This window comes from Mytilus galloprovincialis, chromosome 7 (assembly GCF_965363235.1).
Source record: "Mytilus galloprovincialis chromosome 7, xbMytGall1.hap1.1, whole genome shotgun sequence".
In the NCBI taxonomy this organism is placed as follows: domain Eukaryota; kingdom Metazoa; phylum Mollusca; class Bivalvia; order Mytilida; family Mytilidae; genus Mytilus; species Mytilus galloprovincialis.
In genome coordinates this window covers 37,935,868-37,955,530 of record NC_134844.1, presented here as the reverse complement: position 1 = coordinate 37,955,530, position 19,663 = coordinate 37,935,868, and the positions used below count along the sequence as shown (strand labels likewise).

At 33.8% G+C, this 19,663-nt stretch overlaps 1 protein-coding gene and 1 long non-coding RNA gene across 6 annotated transcripts in view; one reads left to right on the top strand and one right to left on the bottom strand.

Annotated features, from left to right (window-relative positions):
- LOC143082918 (alpha-1,3-mannosyl-glycoprotein 4-beta-N-acetylglucosaminyltransferase C-like) overlaps window positions 1-19,663 on the bottom strand; it is a 51,220-nt gene that overhangs the window by 21,855 nt on the left and 9,702 nt on the right. For 4 of the 5 annotated variants that reach the window (XM_076258933.1, XM_076258931.1, XM_076258930.1 and 1 more), the window contains exon 2: window positions 462-550. The gene's annotated coding sequence lies outside the window, so the exon portion shown is untranslated. Of the gene's footprint in view, window positions 1-461; window positions 551-6,803; window positions 6,993-19,663 lie in introns of those variants that run through there. The other variant, XM_076258928.1, reaches the window with a different exon arrangement.
- Window positions 14,121-14,451, top strand: LOC143081675 (uncharacterized). The gene is made up of 2 exons (XR_012980022.1): window positions 14,121-14,293; window positions 14,326-14,451. It is a non-coding gene; the product is annotated as an uncharacterized LOC143081675 (long non-coding RNA).

Sequence of the window (19,663 nt, the reverse complement as noted above, 5' to 3'; positions counted from 1 at the left end):
AGAGGGCCGAGCTTAAGCAATAACAATAATTTTGAAAAGATGTCTCAACGAAAGTTTAAATAATACACACAATGGACAATTGTTGGACTGTTAAGAAGATACAGCTGACCCTTCGGGTTTGTGGTATCCTTTAAACAACCCAATGCGTATCCATTGTATCAACTTTATAGAACGTACAATGTATGGTTTTCCCTCACATCAATGTTGAACATCTTAATTTTAAAAAATATATAAATAAAGAAAGTACAAATTATGGTGCGCAAAATACTACTAAACTTAAATAATCGTTTGATAAGCTATTAAGCTTATTCGATAAAGAAACATAATTGTGGAAAAAAGAATTCGTAGACATAAGTAGGATTTGAAGGACTCTTGACTATAATATCAACAGGTTCTATATACTGTATAGTTGGGGACTATTTTTTAACAAGTTTCTGACGTCTTTTATTAAAGATACTTACCACCTTATAAGTAGAATAATCACAGCAAATCTTATTATCTTTTTGATGTCGAACTCAAGAACAGTATCTGTCTTTCTTTACGTTGATTACTAGAAATAGAAATAGAAATTTAAGGTTGAATCGTTTTATTAAATGTATAGCCTATACGACTGTGTGTCATGTATACATTTTGTAGTACATTTACTTTATGTTCACATTGTTGTAACCAAAATCCCGCCCTCCTTTTCCTTGAATTTTACCAACCGAATTAAACTTATAAATGGTTATGTAATTACATGAGCAACTCGACGGGTGCTACATAAGGAGCAGGATCTGCTAACCGTATCAAAGCTCCTCAGATCAACCCTCGCTTTTTTTTTGGTGGGGTTCGTGTTTTTCAGTATTTAGTTTTCCATGTGATGTATTGTATTGTATTGTGTTGTTTGTTTTGGGTTTTTTTCTTCCCTCAGGCTGGTTTAATGTGCAATACAGGAGTAATATTGATCTCGGGCATCAGCATGGTCGACCTCGGTATAAATTTCCAGCTAAGTTTGCATCTTCGAAAAAAAGTAACAAAAGCGGTGCTCATACTCTATGAGTAGATATGGGAAGATGTGGTGTGAGTGCCAATGAGACGACTCTTCGTCCAAATAACAATTTATAAAAGTAAACCATTATAGGTCAAGGTACGGCCTTTAACACGGGGCCTTTGCTCAAACCGAACAGCAAGCTATAAAGAGCACCAACAATTATAAACTGTATATTGATCGCCAGCTAAAGCCCGCCTTCTAGTGCTGATTTTCTCGCTGTGTTGAAGACCCATTGGTGGATTTTGGCTGGTTTTTTTTTTTTTTTTGGTGTCCTTTGGTCGGGTTGTTGTCTCTTTGACACATTCCCCATCTCCATTCTCAATTTGTTTTTTATATACAAAATAAGCAATATAAATTTATTCAGGAGGACACTCAATTAGCTTATTTATAATTCGTGTAAATTAACATTAAGTTACTAAATCTACCCTGTTTTACTTGACATAGTTTTAGTAAAATGCATAATACTTGACCTTTTCAACAATTGGACTACGAACGCTTGGTAAAATTTCAGATCAAATAGTATTTAATTGTAGCTTCTTTATGTGTGTAGACAATTCTGAACTGTATTACACACAATTTGAAATTTCATACATGATACATTAACCAACAGGACTTGTTTATTGTGCAACTGGATTTGGAAATTCAATAACTTGATTAAAATGTTGTGTTCTGTAATCTGTAATGGGTTGTCTGAGCGTTCAATAGCATCATATCACACTCAGTATAAATTCACATTTGAAATTAAAATAAACGAACATTGAAAACATGATGAATAACATATTAACCGTGATTCGAAATAAAGATAATTAATTTACTTTTTTTCTTTTGTTCTTCGGAATCGGTGATTCACTAGATTGATTGAAGCTTACTGCTATTAAATCAAATATCAATAATAAGATGGAGGTTTTCCCTATAAACTGCACGATATTTTATAGTCATGACTAAGCATGCCATATCCGTGTATATCTCAAAGATATAAATTAGGACTGACAAACATGCCATATCCATGTATATCTAAAAGATACAAATTAGGACTGAAAAATACAAAATGTTCTATGACTTATTGATGTGAAAATAAAATATATATTTTTTAATGTTCAACTATTCATTTATCGATGTTCACCTACATAATCAAAGATTTTTTCTATATCATAGTGGTTATTACAATATATCGCAGAACATCCTATCATTTCTCATTTTTTTTAATAAATAATTCATCTCAGGTCTCACGAAACACTGGTGCTCATGAAACATATATAGTCTGGGAAAACATGATTTATTCATTAGTAAAGATAGGCATTTGAACTAGTTTCAGCATGGAAGTATTATATTCATTTTTCATCTATGATTTCAGAAACTTAAGAGTACTTTTTTAGATTGGTACTTTTCACCCATTCTCATTCTGTTTGTTGCTAATCAGCAATATCACGGGTCAAGTCTTTACCAACTGAATTTCATCAGTTTGGTATTATGATGAGTCGTTACACCAAAATCCCAGGCTAGAGGAGACATGAACATTAACAAACATGTTTAACCCCACCACATTATTTAAGTCAATGTCTAAAGTTGAGAGAATGTTACCGAATGGTTGTCGTTGATTGCTGTCTGCCATTAATGTTTCACCATAAATGAAGACGTTTTTGGTCTCTTAGTTTTAACAGCATTTAATACTGAAAATTATGATAACGGAGTACGTGTGACTACCTACATTTATTTCAACTTTAATAGTTACAGATGATCGAAGCTAAATTGTTATCAAGTTATTTAAACTAGTTCAACCCCGCTACATGTACATGTCCCTAGTAATGACCATATAGTTCAGTGATTGTTGTTGGTTCATATCTGTCGTTTTTGTTTTAGGTAAATAGTGTTGTTTTACAATTAGGTATTTTAATCGTAATTAGTTTTTCCCGGTAAATTAGTTTACATTTTTTTCAGTCCGAGCTTTTTATAGCCGAATATATATATTTAGTATTGATCTTCTCATTGTAGAAGGTCATAAAGTTTCCTAATAAGTCTATATTATTGTTTATATCCATTTTATTTGAACTTTGATGGATAGTTGCCCCAATGGCAATCATGCAGATTTGATAAATTTTATTTCACATGCAGCATGTGAAAAGCAAAAATGGCCCAAGCACCAATCGTGATACTGAAATAAATTTAGCATTATTTTTGGGGGAATTAAATTTAAGTAAGAATTTTTATGAAGAAGTTTAAATAAAAAAAAAAGTTTTCATTTCAACAATGAGTGTTAAAGTAGATTCGTGATATGAGAAGGGCGTGGGATAAAATTTATAAAAAACATGTACAAGTATTGGTAAATAAGAAGATAATTCTTGTACCCTTAGGAGACATCCCCTAATATATTTCGAGGAGTTTGTTTCGTTCTAAGTATTTAATTAAAACCATTTAATTTACATGCTTTTCATTAATATCAACCGCCCAGAATTCGTCTTATAAACGTGTGTACAAAACAAATATATTTTAAACAATGCGACATTTTAAGTAATGCAAGAGCACTTATTTTTTAAGAGTTTAAAAAGTAAATGTTAAAGTCGAGGTAAATGACTTATCTATAATACTAAAATAACGAGGTCCAATTTGTCAGCCGTCATGGGGTGAAAAAGACAAATCAAAGAACTCAACTTTATATATAGCTAATATAGGACAATGGTGTAGATTAAAAATTACATCTCCAGACCCTTTTGTTTTCCATATAATTAATATTGCCAATAATTAACAAGTTCCGGGTCGAATCCGATACCGATACCAATAGTATATTCACCTGTTACCTATTACTTTATCTGTACGTTCCGCATCTGATGGCCGCACCACCAAACGGTGTATTTAGGATCTTGCTATATACACAAGTCATAATCACAGGGTTGACACTACTAAATTCAATTATTGTCAAATTGTTCCCTATTGTAGTATTTTAATCAGTAAGACTTTCTAAGATAACAATACGAATACTAAAAATCTGGACTTAAAATAAGGCGTATAGGTAAAGTTTTTAATTTGTTAATGGGCATGACGTAAAACAGCGAATAAAAGAATTCAACTATGTACAGATACAGTTTTCAATTTGTTAGTGGGCATGACGTAAAACAGCGAATAAAAGAATTCAACTTTATTTATAACTAATATAGGACAATGCTGTTGATTAAAAAATACTCCATTCTAGGACCTTTTGTTCTCCAAATAAATAATATTACCAATAATTGATAAGTTCCAGGTAGACGGGTTCAAATAGAAAGATTTTGAAAGCAGAGAAAACTGTGTATCTTATAATCGGCATGACTTTATCAGATGACAATACCAATACTAAAATAAGGCTTACGCATAGTTATATACTTTAATTCAGTCACGGACCTGCGATATCACGGGTGTGTTCTAGTATTATATAATATAATATGTTGATTATTGTGTTCCATTACATGGCAAGTACTTACATACATGTACACGCATCTACTTAAAGTTTACCTCACAGTATGTTGCAGTTCTAACGAACATTACATGTACTTTTCTACACGTTTCATAGAAAAGTTCACTTCACGAATAGTACAATTCCATACCGTGCGGGGGCTTAATAGCATAATATTACGGCATATTTTGAAAATACAGTTTTTGAACCATTGGCTCTGCTTAGTTTTAAAGGTTATTTCGAAATTGATGCAGGTTCCCTCAACCTTAGGCTATTTATTATCAGAGAAGACGGTGTACATGTAAATATTGAAATACTGGTGCCTGAACAGACAGTTAAACAGTCTGAAACCTATAGAGATTGAACACCATATTTATATATATATATATATATATGGTTTCTTTTTTTTTTACAATCATTCCTATTAGAATTATATGGCAACCACAGTGTTCGTAGCCATGAGCGACAACTTTCACATTAATTAATATATATATAGAAAAAGACAAGTACAGTAAACTCACATTTCAAGACTTAAAACAATAATAATATTAAAGCAGTGCAAATTAGCCAGATGACTACTGGAACTAAAGAACATAAAAAAGAACTACTACATTTATCACAGTAGAAAGACTTCTATGCGGTATGGTCTTTGCTCATTGTTGAAGACCGTGCGGTGACCTATAGTTGTTAATTTCTGTGTCATTTTGTCTCTTGTGGAGAGTTGTCTCATTGGTAATCATACCTTCTTTTTTATATTGACTGTCAGTATCACCTTTTGAAAAAGATAACCATTAAACTATTATAACAAGTCGGACTGTTTGTTTTGAGATACACTCATGAACCTATTCCACTACAAATTTATTGTGCATAAATAGGTGGATTTAAAGTTTATGACAATGATTATTTTTCAGAATCGCCACTGTCTCAAGCATTATAATATTCTTGTTAAATCTGTACGATAAAATTTCCTTGTTCAGAAACTGTTTAATTTGATGTAGCAGTTCCCCGAGGTTAAACAGAAAGACATAATGTGAATAAAATGTCAAAAGTAAACTGCACGGCAGCATGATTTCGATATATTACGTAGATTTACTAAACTAAGCTTGCTTGCAATAACCACGAGGTGACTTTGCTATGGTGTTATAAACTTGATATCGAAACAGCAATATTGAAACCAGAATTATTTCAGTTAAGCCTTTCAACTGCCTTTTTGGTAAGAATGTTAAGGAAAATCAATATCGATTTCTAAAACCATGTAAACTATCTAAGATTGATTCCCTGATGAAATATTACTAGTCACTTTGACCAGTATATTATAAATAATGTACTCTACTAAATATCAATCAATATGTTTGTTTTCTTGATCTGTATATCATGAAATCCCTATTTTCAAAAGCTAATATGTATAAACATAAGTTTACAAACAGATTATTTATTGATTATTTGATTGGCGTTTGTTAAACTTCAGTGGCAAATATTTCAAACATATTCAGGATATTAATATCAAATTTATAATAGACGAAGGGGTGGAAGTTATATCATTTTCTCGGATGAAGCACTGCTCATGAGTGCAAATTGGAACCACATTTTGTTAACGGTAGAATAACCAAACCGTAACTAACGGTTGACAATATTTTACCTCTGATAAAAGGTAAAACAACACATGTTTTTTGCCCGTCTGGTTCAGCAATACAAACGAGTAAAAATAGTGCACACATACGGCATCTTCAATATTTTCTCCAATAGGATTTTTTTTTAAATTGAGATTCCTATAGGATAAAAAGATGAACACCAAGAATCAATCATTCCTACAGACATACCTGATTAAATGTTGCATAGATGTTTTAATGTGTACATGTAGGAGCGTGGCACTCTTTATATAAAAGCCTTTGGTTTTTAAATTCCCATTCTGACGACGAAGATGGAAGTTTTAAACGACCTTGACTGGCTATACAACCCTTGCACGGTCGGTCCCATTCTGGTCGAACGTGGCTTCGTATTTATACATGACACACAACCAAACGAACGCCTCTTGTTAACATGACCTTTGTGGACGGATCGGAGATCTCGTGTGATAATATATGCACCAGACACACCTATGAGGTCAAAAATTCAAATTAGGCTTGTAACTCTGATATAGATAGGTGTATACTTTGTAATTGAACCGTGGGCAAGAATGTTAAATTGTTCGTTACTGTCTAATGATTTGTATAGTACATTATTTCCATATTAAATAACGAAAGTACTTAAAAAATATGTTCGTTTACACAAACGTGTCAAATCAATGAGCAATTACCAAAGTATAATTCATTATACTTCAGTTAAAGTTTGTCTGAATGTATTTACCTTTAGCAATGAAACAACGGTTGTTTATCCAAAATTCTTCCGCAGAAATCATTCATAATTGATATAAGATGTGCTAGCAACGACATTATTGGTCTGAATCCATTATGTAATAAACTAGGTCTTTTTACGTAGAAACATTATCAGTTCAAACAAATTTGTTAATTTCTTCCTCAATAACAAAAAAATCAACCATTCGTGGTACATTTAGTCTATTTGTATGATTTTTTAAAGTTTTAAAGTTGATGACCCGATTCGTTCCGGGTCATATTTAGGTAAAATAAACTTCATTTAAATAGTGTGTACAGTTATCTCTTTACTATTATACAACATCTCCACATTTTTCAGTCATGAGTAGTAACTTATAATTGACGTTTAAGATTCTTCTGAGTCTCATAGTTTTAATATATCCCAGAGGATAAGAGCCAGAGGATAGAAATACAAGGAAAAAACGAAGTCATTGATATTAACATTGGGGGCATTTCATACTGTACACATTTATTAAAGCCCTTATTTGTGTGTCTCGTTTTAAATTGTATTGTGTGTGGAAAGTAGAATGTAATGTCGAATTTGAGGTATATAATTTCGATCGCGTTAACTTTTCCTGTCTGGTATTACACACATGAGGAGATATGCAATTGGCATAGCAACATACGGTCTGATGTGGAAGTTAAATCAGTTTCTCAAAGCTCGCAAATGATTTTCTATCATTAAACCAAAATTGATGCACCCCTTGACTTTTTTGTGTTAATGCAAAGAGTACATAAATCAAATATTTGAAAACTGTTATAGAGAGTAAATAAAGATGCACGATTTTCGAATAATTCATAAAACTAACATATTTTTGGTGTATTTCATAACTTCATTATGCAACATGTGGGATCATAATAATATTAGTTACATAGTGTGCTAGTGACATAATACGGTATATATATGGGGTCAGTAAATTCCATATGAATTTATTTCCATCTTAATCATTAATTTTGTCGTCTGTTGAAAACTTTAAGATTTGTTTCTCAGTAACTGGTAACGTTTCGTTTATATAAAGAGAAGCAACACCACTGCTAACCGTGTATGAAATAACCCCTCCTCCCTTTTACCTAATATGGAATATAAAGAAACATGACACCACTACTAACCGTGTATGAAATAAGCCCCGCCTCCCTACTAACCTAATATCAAATATACATTGTCTCCACGAGGACGCTTTTAACCAATCATATTCCTAGACATGTATAGGAGGTAAGATAATGTTTGTTATTGATTCAGTTGAAAGTAGGTTTGTAACTGCAAAACTTTCGTGTATTTCTAAACAATGTCTAATTATATAGCCATTAAATTCAACCTCCTATAAGAAGATTGTATTGATCATTTTAAATTTTATGGAAAGAGGAATATCTCCAAAATCTATTACACTAACGGACAATTTTCAGAAACTCTAAATTTTAATTTAAAGTATAATAGATTATTAAAAAAGAGAAAATAGCAAAAATATAAAACTCCAAGTAAAACTCAAAACGAAAAGTCCTTTATCAAAAGCTCAAACACATCTAACGAATGCAAAACATCTGTCACATTTCTGACTTAGTACATGTAGAAAATGGTGGATTTAAACCAGGTTTTATAGCTATCTTTTATACCTCTCACTTGTATGACAGTCGTATAGAATTCCATTATATTGGCAACAATGTGTGAGCAAGACTAATCCTCATAATTATAATTGGGAAAAATGTCAAAAATTGGGTTCAAGCATTCAACATTGTGTTATAATCGTGATAACCTTAAAAAAAGAAATCTTATAAAAAAAGAAAAGAAAAAAATGACATATATAAATTAAGAAGATAAGCAAAACATGAAAGACAATGATACACAAGTGGCCATTACATAGTAGGACAATGGCGGGATGTATACATACCGAACCACGCCAAAAGTGGACAAAACAACCACGCCAATTTGTAATATTAAACGATATTTTTAAGTAGGAACATATTTTGACAAGACAAGACAAAACAAAACAATTCATTAAAACTTAGAAATACGTATTGAGCTACAAGACGATAACAATTACAGATTGACAGATATACTGTTCCCACCTTTACGCCAAAAAATCTTACCTCACGGTTGTAACTTATTTTTGAGATATCCTTTTTTTTTCATTTATTGTACATCATTCTGTTTGTAGTACAGCTTCCTGACTTGAGGTTCTTAAGCTAATATGGCGAATTTCAGGCTGTTTAACACAATTTTAAAGCCTACCAATGACTGATATACAATTTTAGTAGATTTTGGCAAGGTGGTAGTGTTAATTTCCAGGAATTTATTCGACATATGGCCTTTTTTTTTAAATGTCTTTCAACATTCATAAAATTCAATACCAGGAAAGTTTACTTGGTAAATGCATTTAGGTTTTAACAGCGTGATGGCTTCCTTGTAGTTAGATGACCAAACCGCTCAAGATAGCTTAAAACTGCAATTTCAAAGTCAAATTGTGTTCGAGATGATTACAAATGTATGACATCGACTCTTTGAATCACTATATAAGGAAATGGTTGCTACATGTACCTCTTTTGACCATTAATACCAATGATTTCAAAAATGATTAAGTTTGAAAATTTTAAAATGAAAATGGAAATCACATTCCCAAGATACAATTGGAAGTAAATCTGTTTGGCTTGCAAATACAAAATAATGAATGTTCATTCGGCGCAAAATTTGACAGACACATTTGAGTGATGAAGATGAAGACATAATCTCTATATCAGTTTACTTGAGGTCTAGTGCTGGAATTTCAGTTTCTGCTAGTAGTCCTTTGTTAATTTATGTCTCATTGTCATTTTGCTTATTCGTGTTACCTATTCTAGCATCGTGGCGATAATTACAATAACTGTCTTACCTGAAAGTTTGATGTTTTATGTTATCAAGAAATTTAACATTATTTAGTTACAAAATTTAACACAGGAATCAATATGATTGTTTAAATTTGAAACACATGTTGTCATGGATAAAAGTAATGTGTAACACAATCAGATGAGCATAGCATATGAAAAGAGTATATAAAGTTCGGGAATATTAACATTAAGGGCATACGATACAGTTACAGGGGAGGTAATGACGTTGCTAACGTAAATTGTTATTTTCGCGACGTCAAACGGTGACTTATCGGGAAAAGAGGCAGTTTTCGGCTAATTTTTAGCATTCAAACTGATTTCATGGACCTCCCTTTTTTAAAATGGCATTTGGTTTGATTACGTTAGAAGATTATAGGTACCAATTTTCATGAAAACGTAAATAGTGCAATTTTTTTTTAAATTTGATAAATATACAGCCATCAAAACTGTATCGTTTGCCCTTAAACTTATTTTGAAGATGTTGTTTAATTGATATATTAAGTCCAAGAAGGTTATATCTCCTATAACCTCCTTGATTGAGTCTGAATAGATATGAACAGATAACTTCTTTTTAAGATTTGTTTTTAATTTGATATTTCAAAATGAAGTTAACGTTAAATTTTATTCATCAACCGTCATAGTGATCACATTTTGTTAGACATCATATTGATAAAATTAAGAATAGTAACGGGAAATGTGTCAAAGAGACAACAACAAAACCAAAAAGGAGAATACAGCACACAGTCACGAATGGGTTTTTAACATAGCGGGAAAATCCCGAACGGATATGTAAATTAATATAGAATCTCTACTATGCATTTATTTTATATCAGTGTGGCGAAATCCGATCTGTATTTTGTACCTAACAATAAATGTAAACATGTGAAGAATAGGTATAAAGATGAATTATTTTTTTCGGCAAAGTGTTAAAAACTGCATGACATACAACATAAACATATCCAATATAACTAAACACACGTGATAGGGGTTTCTCAACAATCAGGGTAGAACGGTTGGAACTTTACAAACGTATTGCTAAGGAGCAGTGATTGTGTTAAGTAACAAATTAATTTCGATATAACAGTGTGTTTAAAGAAAACAGAAAACACTTTGATATTCTTTTCGCAACCTTGCCTTTATTGTTGTGGTTACTTTTATATTTATATATAGTGGATTGGGAAACAAGTTTTGCAGCTGATAGTAATCCCTTTCCACTTTGCGGGTGCGAGTGCTGCCTTGTAGCGGCATTAGCTTGCTCATTTTCGAAATCTACAAAAGAGGGACGAAAGATACTAAAGGGACAGTCAAACTCATAAATCTAAAATAAACTGACAACGCCATTGCTAAAAATGAAAAAAAGACAACAAAAAAAAAAACAAAAAAAAAAGCACACATGACACAACATAGAAAACCAAAAAATAAACAACATGAACCCCTCAAAAAAACCAGAGGTGATCTCAGGTGCTCCGGAAGGGTAAGCAGATCCTGCTCCACATGTGGCACCCGTCGTGTTGCTTATTTGATAACAAATCCGGTAAATAGTCTAATTCGGTAGGTCACATTCATGAAAGGGAAGGGGATTGTAGTTACGACGTAAGGAACGTATCCGATATCATTTGTGAAACGGTTATTCCATAACGGTCAACCAACTCGTGATGGCGTCCGTAAAATTTACGAAGGGATGATTTCAACTTCACCATTTGGAACTCTTGGTTTAATAGCTTCCTTATGAGCAGCAACCCTCAATCAAGAAAGTCATGATAGGAAATGCAAGTACGGGAATATCGTATCAATTGGGAGATAAATACCCCGTATGCAGGTGCTGCTGGAATGTTGCTACTTAGAAATGGAAAGTTCACAATTGGAAAGCTGAAATCATCTCTTTTGTCGTAAAGTTTTGTTTTCAACCGACCCTCATTGTCAATTTCTAGATGTAAGTCAAGATATGAGGCCGACTTAACTGTGGTATCCATTATCTCTAGCTCGATTGGATAGATGCGTTCCACATAGTCACCAAATTGTGAACTATTTAGTGAAAGAACATCATCTATATAGCGGAAAGTAGAGTTATCGGATATTGCTAACTTCTTATCTTTCTTCCTAAAAAGTTCCTGCATGAAGTTAGCCTCATAATAATAAAGGAACAAGTCGGCAAGTAGAGGGGAACAGTTTGTTCCCATTGGAATGCCGACAGTCTGTTGAAAAACACGTCCTCCGAACGTAACAAATACATGTTGTATGTTGTCAATCAAGAAATCAAGCATCTTGATAATATTAGTTTCAGAGAATTTTTTGTTTGAATCAGAGTGGTTCTTTACAAAGTAGGATTTATCTCTCCCTTAGACAAGATACTTGTATCTACGTTGGCCATTCTTTTTTATAAAGCAAAGCAATACCAACTCTTTCAATTTGTCTCTCAGTTTGGAATGTGGAATACTAGTGTAAAGAGTAGAAAAATCAAATGTTTTAATACTGTTACAAGATGAAACATAGTTAGATTGTATGTACTCTAAAAGATCTTTGGAATTTTTAAGTATCCACATCTGATTGACGCCTCCTCTAGAATAGGCAGTTTCACAATAACTTTGAAGCCCGTCTACAAGTGTGTCTTTAACGTGCAAGAGATATGACTCTCTCTTAACACGGGTTAGCCATTTATCGTCCCCTTCCGACGGACTATCATCGTTTCCTCAAGACCCTACTCGCAAATGGTGTCAAGGAAGAGCCGAGAATTCAGTTCCTGAAATTTTCATCCCGGAACGGGAAACGAACCAGGAACCTTTGTGTTAGTAGTCCGACGCACTGTGGTTAAGCATTAATGATTCAATTAATTTAGTGTTGTTGAATGATACGTAATCTTACCTTGAGTTTCGTTTATTAACATGTCTTTTATTCTTTCGATGTATTTCCCTTAACCATTAATTAGGCACATCGTCTTTGTACAATGTTGTAGTAAAGGTTGTTATTTAAAAAAAACCTAAGTTAGTACTTATCAACTTATCATTGACTTTTGTTTTACCCGAAGTTGATTTGATTGACAAAAAAAATGTTGACAATTTTTTCATATTTACTGTAAATAAATTCATGTACCGTGACATTTGGATGAAAACTCTAATTTGGACGAACGGACCGAAGGACGGACGAACGAACGAACGAAAGGATACACAGACCAGAAACATAATGCATTTTGTTTTATGTACATGCCTAAAATAATAAGAAACAAATGGGAAAAATAAAAATAGAAGACATTTATCATTTAAATATAAACAATATACCATAAAACCTCAATGAAGAAAAGAAGACAATATACAAGAACACAATAGCAAGTAATGTATACTAATATATGTATGACAATCAAAAATACTCAAAAAGAATAACAAAGGCCATGAAAACAACACAAACTACAAATGTAAAAAAAACAACAAAAACACAATAAAATACATTACAAATTATCTTTTTCAAAATTACTGGGTTTTTTTTTTCGAATATTTATTCCAATAGTTCCCTTTATTTATCTTCTTGTCAGTTGAGCTTGATTATAAATCAGTAATATTCATTTAGGGGAAGAAAGGATAATTTTGATTTAAGGGTTCGGGACAACGTTAACGAAATTAAAATCGAATCCGACGATGTTTCTCAATCTGAAAACTGATTTTTCAAGACGCGTTTCTTTATTTGTTTTACCTCATTTTTGCGTAGGAGTTTTACGGAGGGTCAACGATAATCTATAAAGAATGTTATCATAGACTAGACAAATTTTAATTGAAATCCCTATCCCCTCCTACCCCATTATTCTGCATTAACCCTTTTCACATGTATGTATCAAAAACTTCGATATGATGTCTTTTTTTATCAAATCTCTTGTATTTTAATTCTATTCGATTCAATACTGTATTAAAGTCTCATCTCTCAATAACGTATATTATCGCTATTTTGTGCATTTTTCCTTTGATCTTTTTTTATGATAATTTTCATATCATTCTACTCGCTTGGGATGGAAAATTATCGCTAGAAACTAAGGAGGCACGTGGTGTTGCTAAGGAAATTGACATGAAATTGACATCGTGGTCATAGGTAAAATAGCCGTCCCGGCTCAAGCGAGAAAATCAATCTCGTTGAGATGATCAACGACAATCTATAAATACAACATTACATTTAGTGTAAAAATATATAGATATAAAAAGAGAGCCATTCTGTACAGAATTATAAGAGATTATAACATTAAAAACATTACGTAAAGAATTCCTCTATTATAAAACATATCTATAAGAATATTATTTACAGTATTATTAGTTACATAGTGTGCTAGTGACCTAATACGAGATATATTGGGTCAGTAAATTCCATATGGGGTGAGAGCGAAGCTCGAATCACCTTATGGCAAGTTGTAAGAAATTATTTTTCTACATTTTATATTTTGAGGTTTTTGTACTGACTCGTCCGTAATTATTTCATGATGTTTCCGAAAGTTGACTTACATTTACTATCTTCTTCGTTACTTTCCCCTCTTTTGTAATTTCCCCTTATTTACATGCTCACGTTGATGATTCAGCATCATTTATTGATATATCTGCCAGATTCCGGCACAGTCTTTTTACCGTTCACGTTTGACGTTCACGTTTGATGTTCACGTTCAGTTTGGAGTTATACTTACCTGTCATCATTTGTAATCATTCATTGAACACCAGCATACCTTTGTTATTCATGCTACATTGTGTTAATAGAGTGGATTATATGACAATAAATAAAACGGTTATCTTTAATGAAGTCCATTATTTAATGCCCGCAAAGAATAGATGGGAGTCATTACAGTAAAAAGACTAAGGAGATTTGACTGGCTAGTGATATAACTTACCCGGCATTCAAGATGGCTGGTATAGAAGACAATACTGACTCTGCGTCAAGTACTACATCCGAGATGATCAACACTGTGGATACCGATAAAAGATTACGCACACTTACTGAGAGTGGTAAAGAACTTTTTGAAAACAAACAAAGAAAATTTCTGTTGAAAATGCAAATCGTAAAAAGTGACCTTCCGCTTTTAGCAAGAAACATTGAACCGTATTCAAATGAGTTAACATCATTACAGGAGCTAAAAACAGAATTCATGAGTGGAACTGTACGTTATGACACAATTTGTAAAGAATACTTAGATTTTCTTTCGAGGACTAACACTGCTGAAGGCATGGATGAAGTTCATAAACTATCAGGTGAAATGCAAGATTTTACGCAATTTGTGGAAACAGAAAGTAAACGAATGAACACATTCATTAATGAGTTACGTGCTATAGAGAGAGAGAATTCCTTAGCTAGCAGAAGTTCTAGGAGAAGCCACTCATCCAGAAAAACACATAGTACCTCCTCTTCATCAGTTCTTGCAAGAGCAAGGGCCAAAGCTGAAGCTGCAAAGGTGAAAGTTCATTTTGCAGAGAAAGAAACTTTATTATTGAAGAAGAAGGCTCTTATAGAAGAGAAAAGGTCGATAGAATCAGCAAAAGTAGAACGCAAGAAGGCCGACATTGAAGCCGATTTAGACCTGCTTTCTCGACAGAAGGAAGCAGCAGCAGTTGAAGCGGAGGCTAATGCTTTGCAAAATGAATGCGATGAAAATATGTCACAAGTGTTGCCTGATCAACCACCACTTGATTCGAAATAAAAAAACTGCCGCATATATAAATCATGTTCAGAAACAAATTAGTTCAATTGAGATCGACAAAGAAAACACTGATGCATTTCATATCGATAAAGAAAACAAACATTCAACTCATATCGATCAAGAAAACACACATGTCAGTGGAACATTAGACCCACACGCCAACTCGTTCATTCCAAGAAAAAATATTATTGCAGATACGCATGTGTCAGATAATCATCCTTATCCGAGTGATAGAACTCTTGCTACTGATTTCACACGTTTCTTGCTAAAACGTGATCTCTTAATGTCAAGGTTCAATATTTTTAATGACAAACCCAAGTATTATCCATCTTGGAAGGACAGTTTCAAGAAAATAGTGAAAGAGATTGATACAGATTCAAGTGAGGAAATAGACCTATTGTTAAAGTGGACTGGTCCTAGTTCTAAAACACAAGTTCAAAGTATCAAAGCTGCGAATACTAACAATCCGTCAAGAGCTCTAAAGCTAATCTGGGAGAGATTGAATGAAAGGTATGGTAGCCCAGAGCTTATCGATAGTGCACTCAAGACAAAACTAGCAGCTTTTCCACGCATTACAAATAAAGATTATTTTAAGTTGTATGATCTGTCAGACATCTTGTCAGAGATATCATCTGTGAAAGAAAATGACAATTACAAGGTTATATTTTCCTATTTTGACTCATCAGTTGGTGTAACGCCAATCGTAGCTAAGCTTCCATATCAGCTTCAGGAACGATGGACTACTATGGCCGTTAATTACAACGATAAAAACAAAACAATATATCCGCCATTTCATGTATTTGCTCAGTTTATTCAGCAACAAAGTAAGGTGAAGAACAATCCAAGTTTTTTTATATGACAGTCAACAGGCAAACACTGGTTTTAAGGATAAACTACCAACAACAAAAGGGAAACTTAATGACGTTCGTACCAGGAAAACAGACTTCGCTGAAACAAAAAAATGAGAGGAGTCAAAGTGTGGATCCACGTGAGAAATGTTTGATTCATGGTACAAACCATACACTTAATGATTGTAGAACATTTAAATCAAAGCCAATACAAGAACGTAGACAATTTTTAAAGTTGAACAAATTATGTTTCGGATGTTGCTTGTCAGTATCACATTTTAAACGGAACTGTCCTAACGCAATCAAATGTGGTGAGTGTGGAAAAACAGATCACCCTACAGCACTGCACATAAAAAAATCGTGATCAAAAGTCTACAGAGCCATCAGGTCATGGCGGGGAGCCTGTTGATTTGGAACACGAAGTTCAAACTCCTATACAATCAGCATGCACACAGATTTGCATGAATAAATTTGGTGGCAAATCATGTGCAAAGATAATACCGGTAGAAGTGTATCGTAGTGACAATCCGGATAGAAGGCTAAAAGTATATGCTTTAATGGACGATCAATCGAATAGAACCTTAGGAAAATCGGAACTCTTCGATTACTTTGGATCAACGAGTGTCTCTGATTTTACATTGTCAACATGTTCTGGAAAATCTCAATCATCTGGTCGAAAGCTTAGTGGTTTAGTCGTCGAGTCATTAGATAGACAAACTCAATTTAATGTGCCTGACATTTTAGAGTGTAACCTCATTCCAGATTCTAAAGACGAAATACCTACTCAGGAAGTTGTTTTGTTTCATAATCATCTCAGTGATCTCGTGGAATTTATTGAACCTCTTGACGAAGAGTCCAAAATCTTGCTCTTAATTGGACGCGATCTCATTTCTGCTCATCACGTGCTTGATCAAAGAATTGGATCTGAAAATGCGCCTTACGCACAGAAACTTCCTCTGGGATGGACAGTTATTGGTGAAACTTGTCTCGGAAAACTGCACTATCCAGACGAAACTCGTGTTAAAAAGACATACTTACTTTCTTCAGATAGAATATCGATATTTCCAACGTGTACAAGTGAACTTAAAATTTATGAAGTGCGTACAATTGAAGTTGATGAAAGTGCATACGACAAAATTGGCAAAGATGTGTTTATTCGCCGTCCTGATGATGATAAACCTGGACTGTCTCGTGATGACAGAGAATTTATAGAATCTATGGATACAAACCTTTGGAAGGACTCAAGTGGTAATTGGTCCGCCCCATTACCGTTTCGACAAGATCGTCAAGTTCTACCAAATAACAGAAATCTAGCATGGAAAAGAGCCAAAGGTCTAGATGCAAATCTTCGCAAAGATCTTCAGAAGCGTGAACATTTCTTCACTTTCATGAATACAATTCTAGAAAAGGGTCATGCTGAAAAGGCCCCACATATCAACGATGATCAGGAACAATGGTATTTGCCTATATTCGGGGTTTATCACCCCAAGAAACCTGGGAAACTTCGTGCTGTGTTTGATTCCTCTGCACAATTTGATGGAGTGTCTCTTAACAATGTGTTGCTTAGTGGACCAGATTTGACGAATAATCTTATCGGTGTTTTGCTCCGCTTCCGTAGGGAGCAAGTGGCCATTATGGGCGATATAGAACAAATGTTTTACAGTTTTAAAGTTGATGAAAAACACAGAGACTATCTACGATTTTTCTGGTACACCGACAATGATTTTGACAAACCTCTAACAGTGTATCGCATGTGTGTGCACGTATTCGGCAATAGTCCTAGTCCTGCTATTGCATCATACGGACTTAGAAAAACTGCCATGGAAGGAGAAAATGACTTTGGCTCCGATATGCTTGATTTTGTCACTAGAGATTTTTACGTTGATGATGGTTTAACTTCGAAACCTTCTAGCGCCGAAGCAATTGATCTCATGAAGAGAACTAAGTCAGCTTTAAAATCTATTGGTAATATTCGACTACACAAGATATCTTCAAATGTTGAGGAAGTTATGCATTCGTTTGATAATGAAGATCTTGCAAAGAGTCTTAAGGATCTCGACCTTAGTTCCGATATTCTTCCTGTACAACATAGCCTTGGTATGAACTGGGACCTTGAAACTGATACTTTCATGTACTGCATCGATAGAGATGTCAAACCGTATACTCGTCGAGGATTATTGTCAACAATAAACAGTATATTTGATCCTCTTGGATACTTAGCACCAGTAACTATTAAAGGAAAATTACTGCTTAGATCAGTTATGACAGGACAGATAATGTGGGATGAACCGTTACCGGAAGAGGTTTACAACGAATGGGAATCTTGGAGAACGTCACTCTTTGATTTGGAAAAAGTAAAATTCAAAAGGATGTTTGTACCTACTTCATTTAGTTTAGCGAAAACAAGGAAGATTCACATTTATTCCGACGCATCAGAGAAGGCAATAGCCGCAGTTGGTTACATACAACTAGATGACGATAAGAATTTTGGTTTTATTATGGGAAAGGCAAAAGTTGCACCCAGTCACACTCATACGATTCCACGCTTAGAACTATGTGGAGCTTTGCTAGCAACAGAAATAGGACAAACAATATCTGACCAGTTAGATATACCTTTGTCTGATATTCAGTATTATACCGATAGTAAAGTTGTACTAGGGTACATCTTCAATTCATCACGACGATTTTACAATTATTTTTCAAACCGTGTTGCGAAAATCCACACAGTGTCAAATTCCGAACAATGGTCTTATGTGCATACAGATGGCAACCCAGCCGATCTGGCAACTCGATCAATAATTCCTTCGAAATTAGAAAATAGTATATGGCTATCTGGTCCGGTGATAAAAATTTATGCCGATCAAACTATTAAAAGCTTTTCTCTCATTAATCCTGACACCGATAACGAATTAACTCCTGACATTACGAGTAGAAAAACAGCGAGTCTCGAGAAACTATCCTTAGGATCACAACGATTCAACAGATTTGGAAACTGAAAGTCACTTGTTAGATCAATTGCGCTGATAAAGAACTTTCTTGTTAATAGAATCTCAAAAGAAACTAGGTGTCGATTCAGGGATGTAGAGATGTTCGTTGTAGGAGTTGTGCTATTGTCAAGAAATTGTGAAAAGTAAAGTGGCATAAATAGCATGCCAGACGGGGAGTGTACTGACTCGTCGGTAATTATTTCATGATGTTTCCGAAAGTTGACTTACATTTACTATCTTCTTCGTTACTTTCCCCTCTTTTGTAATTTCCCCTTATTTACATGCTCACGTTGATGATTCAGCATCATTTATTGATATATCTGCCAGATTCCGGCACAGTCTTTTTACCGTTCACGTTTGACGTTCACGTTTGATGTTCACGTTCAGTTTGGAGTTATAATTACCTGTCATCATTTGTAATCATTCATTGAACACCAGCATACCTTTGTTATTCATGCTACATTGTGTTAATAGAGTGGAT